Source organism: Pseudorca crassidens, chromosome 16 (assembly GCF_039906515.1).
Source record: "Pseudorca crassidens isolate mPseCra1 chromosome 16, mPseCra1.hap1, whole genome shotgun sequence".
Taxonomy (NCBI): domain Eukaryota; kingdom Metazoa; phylum Chordata; class Mammalia; order Artiodactyla; family Delphinidae; genus Pseudorca; species Pseudorca crassidens.
Window position 1 is genome coordinate 61,179,662 of NC_090311.1, and position 16,963 is coordinate 61,196,624.

Sequence of the window (16,963 nt, forward strand, 5' to 3'; positions counted from 1 at the left end):
CACTTTCCTCCGTCTGTGGTGAGGAGTAGATCAATAAGATTCTTCCTGGGTTGAGTTGACTGGTGTTGGGCTTCAGCTTTCATTAGATCAGGTCACCTATGAATAGCTCTGTCCGCAACCTCAAGTGCAGTGAGAGCTTTTCAGTCTTGCTACTGAGCTGGGAAAGGGTTTGGCTGCAGTTTCAGATGGTCTTTTGGTTTACCTTTGGATTTCATTCTGACAGGACCTTGGAATTCAACGGCTAGAGGAAGGCATAGCACCATGTGATTCTCTCTCTTAGAGGCAACGTAGCTTCCTGGTGAAACCCAAAGGCAGTGGAGACAGACTGCTTGGACTGGGATTGGAGCTCCTGTCCTTGACAGTTGTGTGCGTTTGAAAACGACCCCTCGCTTGCCTCAACCTCAGTTTCCTACCTGGGAAATGGGCATGATTCCTTCCTAGGAAAGAGCCCTCATGGGGTGACTGGGAGGAGGAAATGAGATGAGCTATGTGGTGTTAGTACAGTGCCTGACACCCAGTCCCTCCTTTTCAGCGTTAGTTATTCCAGTCTGAGGTCAGAGCACTCACCTCTCCTGGAGGGGCTACTTTCGCTCTGTCTCTTACCAGCGGCAACAACAAAAAGGGCCTGGTAGGGGTTTTAGTCCCCTCATGATGCTATCTGTCCTTCCTCAAGCCATCACCCAAAATAATATTGCTTGATATGGGTGGGCCCTAATCCAGTATGTCTGGTGTCCTTACAAGAAAGGGACATTTGGACAGAGACGCGCACAGAAGGTGATACGAAGACACTCAGGGAGAAGGCCACGTGAAGACGGAGGATTGGAGTGGTGCAGCTGCAAGCCAAGAAGCTCCAAGGACTGCCGACCAGGAAGCTAAGAAGCGGCGAGGAGGGATTCCACCCAATCTCAGAGGGAGCACGGCCCTGCTGACACCTCATTTCAGACCTCGAGCGTCCAGAACTGTGAGATAATAAATGTCTATTGTTTTAAGCCATCCGGTTTGTGGCACTTTGTTGCTGCAGCCCTAGGAAACTAGACAAGCCCCTTTAGAAAGTGTTACCTTTTTTTTTTTGCGGTATGCGGGCCTCTCACTGTTGTGGCCTCTCCTGCTGCAGAGCACAGGCTCTGGACGCGCAGGCTCAGCAGCCATGGCTCACGGGCCCAGCCGCTCCGCGGCATGTGGGATCTTCCCGGACGGGGGCACAAACCCGTGTCCCCTGCATCGGCAGGCGGACTCTCAACCACTACGCCACCAGGGAAGCCCTAGAAAGTGTTACTTTATTGACCCTAATATACAGCGAATTGTGTCCCCTATGCCCCTCTCTGTGCTCCCTCAGTATCTGAGTTTCTTCCCTGAATCCCTCCTAGTTGGGGCTCTGGAGCTGCCACTGCCCCTGCCCCACCCAGAGAAGGAGCTACTGGTTCCCCCGACCCTCCTCCTTTTGCCCCTGCTCCCCCAGTTCCATCCTGCTCTCGCCTTCCAGAAACCACCTCTGCCCCCACTCTCCAAAGGGGGGATCTGCACCCACAGGGAGGCAAACAAGTCTTGAGTCCCTCCTGTGCTCCTGGACTCTGCAACATGAGGTCCCTTGGGATTCTTGCAGCCCTGCCCCCACAAGAAAGTTGCTTCCAGCCCTGTGCTTTATGAAGACACTGAAGCTCACAGTCACTGGGAAAAAGCCGGCTCAAGAGGGGAATGTCGGGAATCAGGCTCAGCGGTCACTCCAAGGCCTTCCTCTTTGCACTGCCTGGGGTCCAGTCTTGGCTTGTCTGCTTGCTTCCTGTGTGACCTGGGGCAGGTCACTCTGATGATGATGGCAATAATAATGACTGTTTACTGAGCACCTACTATGCTCTGGGCTCTTTGCACAAGTCATCTTATCCTCACTCATAGGTCCTTACGAGGCAGGATGGGGGCCGCACTACCAGATGTGGGAGGTGAGGCTCAGAGAGGCTGAGGAACTCCACAATAATGTCAAGGCTGGGGTTTACGATGAGACCAGTCAGCCTAGATTGGCTTCACTACACCACACTGCTGCCACTTCCCGCTCTGGGTCCCAGTTTCCCCAGTTGGACAAGATGGTTATGAGGTCCTTTTCCAGCTTCCTGGGCAAATGGCTCCATTCCTGTCTCCTTAAAAATCCCTTCTCCATCCAGCAGCCAGTGATCCTTTAAAGCATAAACCAGATCATACCACTTGCACAATCTGCTGGGGACTGTTTTGTTTACTGTGTGTCTTCCTCTGAGGGCAGGGCCTGGTCTGTCCTCTCACGGCTGAATCCCTGGCACAGAGAACATTGCCTGGCACACACTGGGTGCTCAGACAGTGGCTGCTGATGGAGTTAAATCAGCACAGCATGGTGGCTGGGTTGGGAGGCAAGAATGGGGCTGGGTGGGAGATGAGTCTGCAGGGAAGCTTGGCTGAGCTGGGTTGGTCCTGAGGATGGTTAAAATCTCAAGATTGTCTGCCCGAGTATCTGCTAGTGAAAATGATGGCGTTTGTGAAGTTGATCTTTGGTTCTTGGGCTGACCTCCTTGACTGTCATCCCAAGCCCAACTCTGCCAGAGGCCAGCTCATTTTCCCCAAGGTCTTATCTGATGAGCTGTTTCTGTCTCTCACACATAGCTCCCTGTATTTTCACACCACCTGAGTGGAACATAAAGTACTGGCGATACAAAGGGATGCAGTGCTAATGGTGGAATTTTAGACATTGTGAAAGGCTAGAGGTGACATATTTTGGGGCCATGTCTTTGCAGGATCTCAAAACCTTCCTGGTGTGCAATGACTCACTGCAGAGGGGGACTGCCACCTGAAGAGATGTGGCTGCTTCCAGGTTGCCTGTTTCAGGATGGGTGAGGCACTGCCTCACCTATGCTCATGGTAACCCTCCCCCTTCTCCCCACGTAGGGTTGTGGCCATCTTTTCAGACTCACCCATCCCACCCTTCTCTTTCAGCTAAAATGGACCTGAAGCCCAGAGAGGGTAGTAACTTGCCTGAAGTCACATGGCAAGACAATCACCTGTGCTATATTGCCCAATTCTTCTGACTCCCAGTCTTTTCTCCACCTTGGTGATTTTTAATCTGTGTTCCAGGGAGTCCCAGAGTTCTGCATAGGTATCTAAGAGGCTGCCACAGAGTGGGATTGGGAGGGAGGGGAGGCTGAGTAGGAGTAGTCTACAACCCCACCCCACCTCCTTCAGTGTAGCTGGTTTACACATTGGGGTCTGTTTAAAGAAAGGGTTTAAGTACTAAAAGAAAACAGTTTGGAAACCAGGGTAATGAGTGGGTAGAGATTTTGGAAAGATGGAGGAGGCAGTGGATGACCCCTTCGTGAGATTGTACAGCCATCATCTGCATCATCCCTGGGATGGTTTGGTCCAGGGAGGGAATATTCAGTAGGTGATAGTCCCCCGGGAAGAACACCGTCTACGGGGAAAAGCATGCTCAGCACCTGGCATAGAAGAAGAAGAGGAAGATGATTATAATAATACTACTACATTTTAGTGGGCTCTTGGCATTGTGCCAGGCATTTTTCATAAGAGATATTAGACTGATGTTTGTTGACTGAATAAATGAACAAAATGGGCCTATTCCTGTATAGAGAGGCAGGTGTTCTAAATGTTCAGAGAGAGAGGAGTCTTTAAAGAGAAATGGGAAGCACGATGTTTGCAGCCTTCACTTAACAACCTGACTTGCAAACCCAGCTCTCCATAGGGACAGCCACTTCTTTTCAGGTATTGGGTCTGTGACTGGATCTCCTATCTCTGCATGCCTGCACACACCGGACTCATCCTAGCTTTCTTTCCCTCCAGAAAGGTTTGGTGGATGTCAGGAGTGGGACATCAGAGGGAATTTCAGGAGAGTCTTCCCACTTGGGCAAACAAGCACAGAGAAGCAAAGTGACCCTCCCCAGGCAGCACAGCAATTCCAGTCTAGCACAGCAGCCCCTAGAAACTGCCTTGGCCAGAATCTTGGCCTCAAATTCTCTCCCTATGACGAATACCAGGTCAAAGGTGATTTCAAGGACTGGGTAAAACCTGCCCTATGAAAAAGTTCCAGAGAAACTAAGGAGAGAGAGAAAAGTAACAGGCCAGGCCAGCTGATCTGGTTCCTCCCTTGGCCTGGGGAGGAGATGGCCCTAGCCTCCTCTCCCTTCCCGCTAGGGAGTTTCTGACAGACCTGGGAGCCGAGGAGGGCCCTGCTTGCTGGTGGCCCAAGCCCAGATAATGCAAGGCAGCAACGGGGGTCATAGAGCTGACAGGTCTGACATGTGTCACGATGTGCTCCCTCTGGGAGCCCTCTGCCAGCACCCAGACACAGGAAGCCTGCAGAGGCCTGGGCTGACAATGCCTGCCCTGGGCCTGTCTGTTCTGCCATTAGGCCGTGGGCAGGGAGGCAGGAGGGGTTGGTGATGCCTGCTTTTCACGCCTGGCTGAATTCAGGACACTCTGGGCCCGTGCCTGCTGACAGCTCAGGGTTGGTGCATCTTGAATAAAATACACTTATAAAGCCTTAGAATCATGGTGATTTTTTTATGTTAAGATGAACACGGGTGCACTGGAAGCACACAGAGGGGCCCTGCTCACTCTTGGGCAGCAAGGAAGGCTTCCCAGGGCCACCTGAGCCACCTAATGGATAATGCATATTCTAAAGCTAAATTTAGGCCAGGATTCAAGACCTTCAGCTCTGTCTAGTTGAAATATAACTCAAGTCACATATGTAATTAAAAATTTTCTAGTGGCTACATTAAAAAAGTAAAAAAAAAAAAAAGTAGAATTAATTTTGATATACTATATTTAACTGAATATGCCCCAAATATTTCAATATGTAACCCTGTAATCAATATAAAATTTATTAATAGTTATTACATTCTTTTTTTAAAAATACTAAGTCTTCAAAATCTGGTGTGTATTTGATGCTTAAAGCTCCTCTAATTTGGGTGCTAGATTTTCATCAGAAACACTCGATCAGGACCTCCCTGGTAGCAGAGGGGTTAAGGATCCACCTGCCAATGCAGGGGACATGGTTTCGATCCCTGGTCTGGGAAGATCCCACATGCCACGGAGCAAATAAGCCAGAGCGCCACAACTACTGAGCCTGTGCTCTAGAGCCTGTGAGCCACAACTACTGAAGCCCGCACGCCTAGAGCCCGTGCTCCGCAACTAGAGAAGCCACTGCAATGAGAAGCCCGCGCACCACAGTGAAGAGTAGCCCCCGCTCGCCACAACTAGAGAAAGCCCGTGCACAGCAACGAAGACCCAACGCAGCCAAAATAAATAAATAAATATATAAAGAAACACTTATCAGTATTTACATTTCATAAAATTTACAGCAGAAAAGTATCCATTTTGTTCTAACCATACTAAAGTTTTCCAGTAGGTGAACCAAGTATCAGTTTTTTGGGTTTTTTTTTTTTGGCCGCACCATGCGGCATGTGGGATCTTAGTTCCCTGACCAGGGATCAAACCCGTGCACCCTGCAGTGGAAGCTCAGAGTCTTAACCACTGGACAGCCAGGAAAGTCCCTCAAGTACCAGTTTTAAAATTAAAATTTTAAATTTAAATGAATTAAAATTAAAACTTTTTAAATGAATTAAAATTTAAAAATCAAAACTGAAATTTCACTTTCTTAGTCACTCCAGCCACACTTCAAGTGCTCAGCAGGCACTGGTGGCCAGTGGCTACCACACTGGACAGCAGAGATACAGGCTACCTCTTGAATTTTCCCCCAGACTCACGCTCATGCTCCCCTTCCCTCCAGCCTCTCCTGAACACACCTGGTTACCCGCCTTTCTGTCCTTCACACAGGGGTCCTCTCCTCCTGTGCACACCTCTAAGCCCCACCCCTTCCCCAGACCCCACCTTGTCCACACCCACCTGCAGGGGGTGTCAGGGATGAGCACCCTCACCCTGACTCTCACTGTGGCCTGTCCTTTCCTATTCCCGTAGCCTGTGAGGGCCGTCTGTCACCCTGTGGAAAGCTGGCAGCAGAGCTGGGACGGAGACTTGCCCTTCCCCTTTCCCAGCTCTCTTCCCATGCCTGTTCTCCCTCATCCTCCTGGAGCTGGCCCAGGCCTGCAGGGAGGTGGCTACAGCCCGGATGCTCTGTGCCCTCACTGACTCCCTTTTCTGAGACTTTCCAGGCCTTGCCTGTGGGAGGGAGAGGGCCCACACCGCCTTGCTCCCTTTCTTCAGAAGGCTGAACTCGGGAACAGGGAGAGGGACAGTTCATGTTGGGGAAGGGGGTCACAGGGAACACTGAGGCTCACCCAGAGAGGGAGAGGTAGTTACCCCAGGGCAGCCCCTGTCTTGATTCTAAGTGGGCCCCCGGGCTCTCTGATGGTCAGTTTTCCCCTCTGCCCAATGGGATCTCCTCCTTCTTTGCAGACAGTGACCTCTGAGGGGACAGCAGGGTGGGCTCACCAAATCCAGCACGAACCTGCGGCTGCCCCCATTAACACCCAAGGCTTTGCTCAGCCATCCCCTGGCCCTATTCCTGTAGATGCCACGTTCAATCCAGAGGGCATCTGAGGCCCCCTTACATCATATGGGCCCCCATATCACCACCAGCTCTTCCCCTGTCAACACCCATCCAAAAAAAGGACCAACTCTCTCTGCCCCTTAGTTTCTTCCCCTTGGGAGACCTTTTGCCCCATTCTGGCTGATAAGCTTGGATGGTGTCCTGCAAGCTCCAAACATTCTATGGGTTGGGGTCTCCAACCCTTTCAAGGAAGCACTTATACTCGCCCTCTGTCTCGAATGGCACCTGCCAGCCAAGATTTCTTCGAATCTAACTTTCTACAGTTGGTTTACAAAATCAGTCGTTTTGTTACATATGCATTTCCAAACTGGAAGGTCTACCCCATCCCTGGCTGTTCTCTTCTCTGCCCCATCCTTCTTCCCAGACAATAGTTACACAACCATGTCAAGATAGGGAAGTGGAGGCACCTAGCGTAATGCCTGGCACATCTCAGGGCCTTGATGAGTTGAAAGAACACACAGACTTAGTTCCCTATGATTAGGTCAGAGGTCCCTCTTGTCAGCTGGATCCTTTAGGGCACAGGGTGGAAATATGATAGAAGGATCCAGGGAGGGAGCTGGGCACATAGGAAGTGCCTGACGTAATGGTTGAATAAACGATTGGATCTTCCCAGAGCCAAGGCCAGTTCTGCAAAGAAGCCCAGAGTCACTTGGCCATGGTGACTGCTGGCCATCAGTTACCAAGGGTATGCCTGACCCTGGAGAGGGACCCTGCTCTGACGCAGCAACACTGGGGTACTTATTCTACAGCCACGGGATTGCTAGTTTTCGCTAGAATCTGGAGGCTTGAATGGGCCCAACATGCTTAGTTCTTTTTAAAGTTGTATCTATCATGGTAGGAAAAAATAACCCATATATTATCACTTCTATTTTTGGACTATGTAAAACAAGATGTGTTCGTTACCTCCTGGTTGCCCTTATCCAGTCACTGCAGACAACCAGCCTCCTAACCTCTGTTAACAGTCTCCGGGTGCGTGTCTCAGTTAAGTCCTAAGATTATACGATGTGTCAGTTTATATCAGCATGATTAAAGTAACTATTTTAAAAACAAAAATGGGTATATGCTTTATACTGGGGTGCAACTTCCTTTCCCCTTAACATGGTCACAGTGATGTTATTGGAAGTCAACGTACAAAGATCTCCCTCACTCTTTTCAATGTTTACGTGGTGTTTTGTAGAATGGATGCATCATAATTTGGTCGGCCAGTTGTCCGTCCATCAACAGAGTTGTTTTCAGGTGTGTGTGTGTGTGTGTGTGTGTGTGTACATAAGAAACGCTTCTCCAAAGAAGACATATAGATGGCCAAAAAGCACATGAAAAGATGCTCAACATCACTAATTATCAGAGAAATGCAAATCAAAACTACAATGAGGTATCACTTCACACAGGTCAGAATGGCCAACATCAAAAAGTCTACAAACAGTAAATGCTGGAGAGGGTGTAGAGAAAAGGGAACCCTACTACAGTGCTGGTGGGAATGTAAATTCGTACAACCATTATGGAGAACAGCATGGAGGCTCCCTAAAGAACTAAAAATAAAAGTACCATATGATCCAGCAATCCCACTCCTGGGTATATATTTGGAAAAAACCATAATTTGAAAAGACACATGCACCCCAGTCTACATAGCAGCACTATTTACAATAGCCAAAACATGGAAGCAACCTAGATGTCCATCGACAGATGAATGGATAAAGAAGAGGTGGTACATATATACAAGGGAAAATTACTCAGCCATAAAAAAGAATGAAATAATGCCATTTACAACAACATGGATGGATCTAGAGATTACCATACTAGGTGAAGTAAGTCAGGCAGAGAAAGACAAATATCATATGATATCACTTATATGTGGAATCTAAAAAAAAATGATACAAATGAACTTATTTACAAAATAGAAACAGACTCACAGACTTTGAAAACAAACTTATGGTTACCCAAGGAAAAATGTGTGTGTGTGGGGGGGGATAAACTGGGAGTTTGGGATTGACAGATACACACCACTGTATACGAAATAAATGGTCAACAGCAACCTACTGTATAGCACAGGGAACTCTACTCAATATTCTGTAATAACCTATATGGGAAAAATAATCTGAAAAAGAATGGATTTATGTATAGGTATGGATAAATCACTTTGCTGTACGCCTGAAACTAACACAACATTGTAAATCAACTATAATATAAAATAAAAATTTTTTAAAAGTCTACAAATAACAAATGCTGGAGAAGGTGTGGAGAAAAGGGAACCCTCCTACACCATTGGTGGGAATGTAAATTGGTGCAGCCAGTATGGAAAACAGTATGGAGGTTTCTCAAAAAACTAAAAATAGAGTTGCCATATCATCCTGCAATCCCACTCCAGGGCATATATTCAGACAAAACCATAATTTGAAAAGACATGCATCCCAATGTTCACAGCAGTGCTATTCACTATAGCCAAGACATGGAAGCAACCTAAACGTCCATCAACAAAGGAATGGATAAAGAAGATGTGGTACATATATACCATGGAATACTACTCAGCCATAGAAAAGAATGAAATAATGCCATTTGTAGCAACATGGATGGACTTAGAGATTATCATACTAAGTAAGTCAGAAAGAGAAAGACAAATACCATATGATATTACTTATATGTGGAATCTAAAATATGACACAAATGAACTTATTTATGAAACAGAAACAGACTTACAGACAGAGAGAACAGACTTGTGGTTGCCAAGGGGAAGGGGAGGTGGGGGAGGGAAGGACTGGGAGTTTGGGATTAGCAGATGCAAACTATTATACATAGAATGGATAAAAAAACAAGGTCCCACTGTATAGCACAGGGAACCATATTCAATATTCTGTGATAAACCATAATGGAAAAGAATATGAAAAAGAATGTAGGGCTTCCCTGGTGGCGCAGTGGTTGAGAGTCCGCCTGCTGATACAGGGGACACGGGTTCGTGCCCCAGTCCGGGAAGATCCCACATGCCGTGGAGCAGCTGGGCCCATGAGCCATGGCTGTTGGGCCTGTGCGTCTGGAGCCTGTGCTCCACAACGGGAGAGGCCACAACAGTGAGAGACCCACAAAAAAAAAAAAAAAAAAAAATGTATATATATGTATAACGGAACCATTTTGCTATACAGTAGAAATTAACACAACATTGTAGGGGCTTCCCTGGTGGCACAGTGGTTAAAAATCTGCCTGCCATTGCAGGGGACATGGGTTCGAGCCCTGGTTTGGGAAGATCCCACATGCCGCGGAGCAACTAAGCCCATGTGCCACAACTCCTGAGCCTGTGTGCCTAGAGCCCGTGCTCTGCAACAAGAGAAGTCACCACAGTGAGAAGCCCACACACCGCAACGAAGACCCAAAGCAGCCAAATAAATAAATTAAATAAATAAATTTATTTTAAAAACACCATTGTAGGGGCTCCCCTGGTGGCGCAGTGGTTGAGAGTCCGCCTGCTGATGCAGGGGAGGCAGGTTCGTGCCCTGATCCGGGAGGATCCCGCATGCGGCGGAGTGGCTGGGCCCGTGAGCCATGGCCACTGAGCTTGCGCGTCCAGAGCCTGTGCTCCGCAACGGGAGAGGCCGCAGCAGTGAGAGGCCTGCGTACCGCAAAAACAAACAAAAACAAAAAAAAAACAAAAAAACCCCCACCATTGTAAATCAACTATACTCCAATAACATAAATTTAAAAAAAAAAATCAATGCTTTAAGACCACCTAGGCCAACTGACCTCGCAAAACAGGAATGGGCATCTCTTGGCTGTACTTGGTTTCCCTGCCACCAGCCCTGTGAATGGATATTGTAAGTCCCAGGGGCGCTGGGGATCTGAGTGGGAGTGTGGATGGTGCAGCGCCTTCTGCCCACTGCTGGGGAGGTGGGCAGGCAGGATGTGCAGAATGGCGGCCGTCCCAGCCTTCCTCCTGAGACTCTGCCCATATCATGGGCTCTGACTCCCTCCTGGACCCACCCAGGCTTTGCAGTGGAGAGCCAGCAGTGGTGAGGCATTGGAGAAGCTCTTACCTGAAGCCGTGAGGATAAAAGTAAAGCAGTGTCCCTGCAAGCCCAGTCTAGGAGGCTAATTAGTCCAGGGGAACCTGCTATCAAGAGGTGGAGACAGTGTTCCGGGGGGCACAGGCAGGGCTGGGAATGGCTTACGAAGGGTCCCTTTCACACTGCTGGCCTGGCCCTCGGCCCAGCTGTCCGCCCAGCTGCTATGGGCAGATAGAGCTGCGGTGGGGGTGGTTTGCTGTTGACCCCCAGCCCCTAAGGGGCCAAAGGAGAAGCCTCCAGGCTGAGCATAGAGGCTGGAGGGAGCCCCACACCAGTGCCTGTGGTCACAGCTCTGGACGCAGACGAGATAGATGGCGGGGGCAGCACCTGCAGGAGGATGTATGTGTGGGGTCAGCCGTCTGCTCATTCCTGCTCCCTCCAGCTTGGAGGATGGCTCTGGGGCTGATAAGGGGGGGATAGGTTAGAGGCATCTAGGGACCTGGGAGGAGGAGAAATGCTATTACAAAAGTAATTTATTGTGTGTGTTTTTTTCTGATTACAAAAGCAATGCATATTCATTGTAGAAAATTTGGAAAAGAGAGATAAATGCAAAAAGCAAATAAAACCCCTCCTAATCTCCCCATTCAGGGACAGGCACTCTCATACCCAGCGTGATGGGTAAGAGCCCAGGTTTGGGGCCTAACTACCTGGGCTTGAATCCTGGTTCTGCCATGAAACTAGCTGTGTGACCTTGGACAAGTGCCTTAACTGCCCTCTAGTTCTCCCCTTGCACTGCTGTGAGGACAATGTGAACATGCCTGAAGCTCTTGGCACACAGAGAGCGTCCACCAAGTGTTAGCCATTGTCTGGATAACAAACATCCTCCCCACCTCCACTTGGATGGCTGACAGTTTTCTCAAACTTACCCAGGACTGCTGGGTCCACCCCACCCAAATGTCCGTCCCCTAGCTTGCCCTGTCTCGGGACATAGTGTCCCCAGCACTTGGGTGTTCAGCACTTGAGTTGTCCTTGACGGCTCTTTTGAATGTCAACCAGTCCACCAGAGGTCCTCTTCTGGGTCAGAGGGCAGGAGGAGGAAGGGGCAGGAGGGAAGAAATGATGGCCCTTGGAAGGGGATCTCAAGGAAAGATTGAGGAGCGAGAGAAAGGAACACTGGTATCACTCTCCTGCCTGCGGGTGAGCATAGGTGTACCCTTCTCCCCACTTGCGTCCTCCTGCCCAAATCCGCTGCACCTCTCCCTGGTCCCTGCATCCTGCACACCCAGCCCTCTCCCCTTGGCCCAGGCCACAGCCCCTGCCCCTCTCCATGCTCTCGGTCCTGTCAATAATTTATGGCTTGCAGGCTACGATAACTATCAATAATGCACAGGCAATAATGTTCTACAGCTCTCTGCACAATTGTGTTTCTCCTAATGTATGCAGGGCTGGGTCCTGGCCCTCAGCCTGCTCACTGTTCCTCCCCCAACAGGACCCCCAGGGGCTCATGAGAAGAGCCGGGCTGGCCAAGGAGGAGAGGAAAGGGGGTGTCAGGTTGGGAGGCCAGCTCTGCCCACCTCCCAGAGCTGCCTGTTCTAAGTCCTGTGGTCAGTCCAGGCCTCAGCCTCCCACCCCTCCATTCATCCCAGGCAGGACCTACCTCTCTGTTCTAATACTCAAATAGGCAGGAAGTACCCCACAGCCCACCCCTATGGGCAGCTACCAGTTTATTTAGTTCTAATTCCACAATCTCACTTGCTAATCACTTTTCTCACCTGTAAAATAAGGCTGCTAATACCCTCTCTCCCCACTTCTCCCCATCACACTTCACAGTGGTTTGGGAAGCAGGTATGATATCGCCTTGGAAATCTGGGAAAGCTCTTTCCAAGCCAAGACTGAGGGGATGAATGCCTCAAGTGGTCATTATTGCCACGGAGGCAGCACCTGGTCCAGACACTTCAGGGACTGGATAGGAACGGGGTGAGACAGAAATACACAGACCCTGCCCTCAGAGTGTTTCCTGGAGGGGACAGGCAGGTCATGTACAGTGCATGCAGCTGGCTGGGTGTGAGGCTGTAGGGAGTGGCGGGGACTCTGGAGAATTGGAGATGCACGTCCTGTCTAAAATAGGTGTCTACTACTTGGCAACAGCAGACAATGCTGCGTGGGCTCATGGGTTACCATGTTCACTTACCTATCAAGGGGGAGTGGGAATATGGATTTTCATGAAAAATCTCCTGAGTTTTAAATGTGGGTTGAAAATTTGAAAGGAGGGGTACCGGCAAAGCAAATTCATGAGTGGACCAAATCTAGTCCCAGCTACTAGTTTGGTCTACAAACTGGTTGCATTCTCTGTGTTTTTCTACCAAAAGAATAATTCCAGCCAGTTCAGAGCAACTGAAGGAGCTTCGGACTGGGAGTCAGGGAGCCTGGGTCTGGCCCCACCTCTTGCGTGGATTGCGTGACTTTTCTTCTCTGAGCCTTGTCTCCCCTCTGTATAAAAGAATGCCAGGCTGGATGAGGCCCTTCCAGCTCTAAGGCTAGTGTGGAAATGTTCCAAACTTCCAGGTGGGGTGGCCAGAGTCTAGAGGCTTGCCTTTAAGCAGACGTCACAGGACAGGCAGTGTGGGGTGGGGGAGGAAAGGGCTTGGGGGTGCCCCCAGGACTAGAGGAGGGGGTGACACCACACACCCCCAGGCTTCACCAGGGTCTGCAGGCCACAGCCCTTGGATCACTCTTTGTAAGTCCCTTACAGGTGAGACCACTTGGGTATGGGGCCTCTTTGGTCTTTGGTAATTAGGCCCTCCAAGTAGGGTGTAAGCCAACCTCTCTACAGCTGAATTCTGTCTCTGGCAAATTGCTGCTGATAACACTAACAACAGGGGTGGGCCCTCTCCCTGCTGAACTTATTTCACTATCGTGCCAAAGCCTCACAACAACCCTGTGAAGTAGCATGATCCCCATTTAGGAGAGATTAAAAAAAAAAAAAAAGCAAAAAACCGTGTGGCCCAGAGAAGGTAAGCAATTTACCCAAGGTCACACAGTGAAAGATAGTGAATGTGAGAACCCTAACTCAAACCTAAGTGTGTCCAGTTGCAAATCTCAATCTCTCACCACATTTTTCTGCCCCCACGTAGGTTTGAGGTTTCTGTCATGTGGCTCCCCATGTTGCCTGGAGTGGGGCAGAGCAGAGCAGAGCACACCATACCCATTGTCCAGAGGGGGCTGTTGAGGCCAGTGTGCAGCTTAGCCCTAATAGTGGCACAGCTGTCAGACTGCAGGGGAAGAGCACAGCTCTGGGGGTACTCAATCTGGACTGGCATCCTGGATCTGCCGGCTCTGCGACTCTCAGAGCCGGGGTTTCCTCCCCCTGCCCGGCTCCTCCCAACCCTTGGGAGGACTGTTGTGAGAATTCAGGCCAGTGGCATATGTGGAAGTACTTGGCACCTGGCTCACATTAGGGACTCAGTAAGCATTTGTGTATAAAAGAAAATAGGAAGAGGAGGCAAACTTCTTAATTACTCTTCCATTTCTCTGGTATCTTGGTTGGGGAGAGGAACATGGTGGTCTTTAAAATAAGGTGACCTGCACTGCATGCTACTAGGTTGTTCGATGGGACATACTGGTTTAAAAGCACAATTTTTAAAAAAGAAAAGGAAAAGAGAAGAAAAAAGAAATCTGAGGTGAAACTGTGGTTCCCAGACCTTCAGCAGTAGGATTGACAGTGGGGAAACAGTAGCGTTGGGGAGGGTTGGAGGAGACTGAGGCCTTACAGGAGAGGGCACTTCTGGTGGGGCTGCTGGCTTGCTCCCTGGCTGTACAGTCACCGTGAGCCCATCCTGGGGTCCAGGCTTTTATCTGGAGACAGCCAGTCCCTGGAGCTAGGGCTCAAATGACTCACCCAGACCAGGAGCTAGAGTCAGGCAGGACAGGCAGCTGGGCTGCCCTGGGGCTGGCTGCCTGCCTGGGGAGGGGCCCTGCTGGCTGAGTCTCAGGGCCCGAGGCTGAGTGGGCCTGGGAGTCAAATGAATCACTCTGAAGGACTCTGGTTATTTAAATTGCCCTTTTTAAACACTACAATGACATATCACCTCATGCCTGTCAAAATGGCTATCATCGAAAAGGACACAAATAACGAATGCTGGAGAGGGTGTGGAGAAAAAGTTACCCTTGTGCACTGCTGGTGGGAATGTAAATTGGTGCAGCCACTGTGGAAAACAGTATGGAGGTTCCTCAAAAAACTGAAAATAGAACTACCATATGGTCCAGCAATCCCACTCCTGGTTATATATCCAAAGGGGAAAAAAACAACAAAAGCACAAATTCAAAACAATATATGTGCCCCAATGTTTATAGCAGTATTATTTATAATGGCCAAGATATGGAAGCAACACAAGTGTCCATCAACAGATGAATGAATAAAGATGTGAAATTTTATACATATATATATATATATACACACACATACACACACCACACACCCAATGGAATACTACTCAGCCATAAAAAAGAAGGAAATTTTGCCATTTGCAACAACATGGATGACCTTGGAGTGTATTATGCTAAGTGAAATAAGTCAGACAGAGAAAGACAAATACTGTATGATATCACTTATATGCAGAATCTAAAAAATAAAACAAACTAGTAAATGTAACAAAAAAGAAACAGGCTCACAGATACAGAGAACAAACTAGTAGTTACCAGTGGGGAGAGGAAAGGGGGAGGGACAAGACAGGGGCAGCGGATTATGAGATACAAACTACTATGGATAAAATAAATAAGCTACAAGGCTGTATTGTACAACACAGGGAATACAGCCAACATTTTATAATAACTATAAATGGAGTATAACCTTTAAAAATTGTGAATCACTATGTTGTACACCTGAAACATATAATAGTGTACATCAACTATACCTCAATTTTAAAAAAGCAATGAAAAAACTGTTTTTTTATTTCTCATCACTCATTTTAGACTCATCTTCCCACTTTACACCACATAGACCTACATTGATGCCAACTTGATCAAAGCAATGTGTTAATAACCCAAGCAAAGGTCTCAGTTCTAGCCAAATTAGGGGAACAGGTAAAGTAGCTCTAATGAGGCCCAGAGAGGTGACACCATGTGTCCAGGTCACACAGAAAAACAGGCTTGAATTCTGAAGAGGAAACTCTTCATCATAACCCCCTGCTCCAGCCCCAGTCCCTTAGTTCCTCTTAAAGCCACAAGTGCAATTGTATTTTTCCAGGTAAGCTGAGTCTGAGAGGGGCACCTTAGGGTCCTGTCTCCACACCTGCGGCCTGGCCCCTCCTGCAATATTCATCTGGTTCTTATCAATGTTTCATCTGCTTTCTATCCCATATCACCCCTGCTACTGTCTTCTCATATTCGAGCTTGGGATCATGAAAAATAGATGTGTTCACTCCACCTGCTTTTTCCCAGGTTTGGGCCTTAACAGGAAGTGATCTGTTCAAATGTTCTCCCAATCATCTGGATTCCCTGCCCTCCCTCCCCCACCAGCACCCCCTGCCCCAGCTGGGCTCAGCAAAGGATAGTAAATGTACTGATACCTTGCTTCCAGACCCGGCTTTCAACTTTTCAAAGCACACTTCTGCACGCTGTTTATATTCCGGGCAGGCAGGAGAGCCATCTTTGACCACTAAGCTCAGAGACACTAACCCACTTGCCCAAGGCCACACAGAAAACTTTAATGATGGTGAAGGGGCAGGAGTCAGCTCTGATGGTTGCCATCCTCTGACCTCTTAGTTTGGAGTGTCCCTGCACCCTGTTAGCTGCATCCGCTAACAGGACGGGCTCCTGAGGCCCGAGCCCTTTCCTTTTTATCACATGATAGAAACAGTAACGTCTAGGAGGGAGAGAGGAGGCCGGAGGAAGCTGAGGCCGATTACTCAGCTTTCATTACATCGTGCCCCTCCTCAGAGATTTTCGGTGGCTCCCCGCTGGCCATGAAGTAAACGCTGAACCCTTCAGTTTCTCAGGGAAGGCCCTTTGCAAAACCACCTTTCCACCCTCTCTCCCTCCTCCCCACTCCAGTAGTCATACTGGGAGGTTCACCTTTCCAGGTCCCCTGTCTGCACTGCCTCCCCTTGACCGGAACTGCCCCGTCCCTGCTGGTCTCTCTTTTCTTCCTAATCTAGGCCGGTGATTCTCCAACCAACCAAGGGTTCTGAGCAGAAAACCTCCTGATGCCTGGGTCCTGCCCCCAGAGAGCCTGCTTCAATTGGTCTGGGATGGAGCCTGGGCCTCAGTGTCTTAAGCTCCAAGACACTTGGCAAACTAAGTTTGTATAAACGATAAAACACTTCGCCCGCAATCTGCCTCAGAATGAACCTCACCAGGGCAGGGAGGAGAAGTTTTAAAAGCTTGATTTTGCATCTAATTTAAGTATCACCTCTTACCCTGAAAGCTAGTGAGC